General features: G+C 40.8%; 1 protein-coding gene across 5 annotated transcripts in view; it reads left to right on the top strand.

Annotated features, from left to right (window-relative positions):
• Window positions 1–2,105, top strand: part of LOC106817275 (endothelin-converting enzyme 1-like) — a 22,045-nt gene that overhangs the window by 5,035 nt on the left and 14,905 nt on the right. The window contains exons 1-2 of one of the 5 annotated variants that reach the window (XM_014821953.1): window positions 954–1,082; window positions 1,480–1,679. The exons of 2 other annotated variants lie outside the window; for them this stretch is intronic. The gene's annotated coding sequence lies outside the window, so the exon portion shown is untranslated. Of the gene's footprint in view, window positions 1–953; window positions 1,083–1,286; window positions 1,383–1,479; window positions 1,680–2,105 lie in introns of those variants that run through there. 2 more of the 5 variants (XM_014821966.1, XM_014821959.1) reach the window with 2 other exon arrangements.

Raw genomic sequence — 2,105 nt, 5'->3', positions numbered from 1 at the left:
TCAATTACTACAATTCATTACTACAGCCGCACCCCGTTAGTACGAAACTGACAAAGTGAGGCCAAAGAAAAATAATCGTATTAAGCGGGTTCCGTATATTATATTAGCCTTAATTTGAAAAGAAAAACAATGGATTAGAAGATGTGTACAAAGTGTTTTATATAGAAATGAATATACCGGGACAGAAAATGTCATGTTAGTAACAGGATTCTTGTATTATTGTCTTAAGTCAATATTTTACTAAAAGATCACTATGAATCGGGCCAGGATTAAGACTAGAGAAATCATCGTAGTCTCATCAGCGTAACGAGCGAATATGGCCGCCGGAGGCGGCCATTTTGCGAGTATATATAATATGAAAGTTCCAATAATGTTACAACCTTGCTGCACAGTACTGGTTACATGCTAATCCTATGTACTATTTTGTATGTACGACTGATAAGATGTACAAATGCTCAATGCACAGCAATTGCAATTTAATTATAATATAGCTGTTATTATGCATTATTTTCTGAAAGCCTTGGCTACTGCCAAACAGCATTGAAATTTATATGAAACACACGCACATGCACGCATGCATACTCGCACGCACACACGCGCGCACACACATATTGTTATTGATGTATATGGATGCGTGCGGTGCACACTGATCCACAAGAACACATAAAAATATAGTGTGTAGGCTCATTATACCGACAGGGTTCAGGTGCATGAAAATATTATTATTTCAAGTTACATATTCATTTACATTGTCTGAGGGAACTGTAGCATTTATTGAAATGCTTGAATGCCCGTGACCTTATAAGTGAAACCACTTACGTGAACCATAGTGCAGGTGTTCAAACAGATTCGTCACGACTGTGACTTTTGTTAATAGAGCAGTGGGTGAAGTTCCTTAGCATTAGTAGTTTCCAGTAAGGTTGGATGCAGATTTATACTACAGTTATTTGCATAGTTTGTGTTTAGGTTAGAGTTATTTTGTTCTTGGCTGCTATTCATCCCAATGCGTATAAATTACTGAGCGTAATGTGTTCACGTCATGTACACATGTGACTCAGTCTAATCTAGGAGCAATAAATGGGGTAACTATGCTGGTATCATAATGCGAAACTAGTGATATGACTACTACCAGCATGCGGTTAAATCTAATTTACCGCATTGCTCCTCGTTTCTAATATGTGTGCTGGTATTCTGCCCGCATCGTGTGAACTGCGCGTTCTGCTGTGAGTGGGTGGATGTGGAAGTGCATGTGGATGTGGATGTGGATGTGGGGGTGGATGTGGAAGCGCTGTGTCTTGAAGTATATGTCATGTGTGTGCGCGATAGTGCGAGAAAGAGATGGTGAACTATACAGAAACACATGGATGAGAAAATGCAGCTAAGTCAGTATCACATATGTGCACGTGTATATATTTTAATGCAGTATTTACCTAAAGATGACGTTATGTATTCAAAAATCGGTATATTATGTATTCCCAGTGGTCGGGTGTTACTGTAGTGGACATTATCAACGTCACGTGTGCATTAGTGCTTCACCCCACAATCGTAGTGGGAGGCTGTGTATATGGAAGCTGATAGTTCATCCATCGTGAAGCTGAGGACTAGGATTCTGCAGGAGATGTATTCGAGACTGTACAGTCACAGCAGCGATTCCGCGCGGATTCTTGAATTGCCTGAGGGTAGGGAGATCGCCACTCTCGCGTATTCCACAACATATTCCTTGTTTCTTGCGCACGTTTTAATTTGTTTTAATGTGTTAAAATTTGTTATTCTCAAAGATTATGTTAGTTTCTTTAGTTTGTTATTTTAATAAGTTTGTTCATTATTATAATATGTTTGATTGACGCTTATGGAGCGTCTCAGTTGTGAAAATATTCTGGCCGTGTAATTGTGCAAAAAATTGCCACAAGAGAGAGAGAGAGAGAGAGCGCGCGAGAGAGAGAGAGAGAGAGAGAGAGAGAGAGAGCGCGCGCGAGAGAGAGAGAGAGAGCGAGAGAGAGAGAGCGCGCGAGAGAGAGAGAGAGAGAGAGAGAGAGAGAGAGAGCGAGAGAGAGAGAGCGCGCGAGAGAGAGAGAGAGAGAGCGAGAGAGAGAGAGAGCGAGAGA

The sequence above is a fragment of the Priapulus caudatus genome, unplaced genomic scaffold (genome assembly GCF_000485595.1).
Source record: "Priapulus caudatus unplaced genomic scaffold, Priapulus_caudatus-5.0.1 Scaffold34, whole genome shotgun sequence".
Lineage (NCBI taxonomy): Eukaryota > Metazoa > Priapulida > Priapulimorpha > Priapulimorphida > Priapulidae > Priapulus > Priapulus caudatus.
Note: the sequence above shows the minus strand (reverse complement) of the source record. Positions and strands in the feature narration are given on the sequence as shown.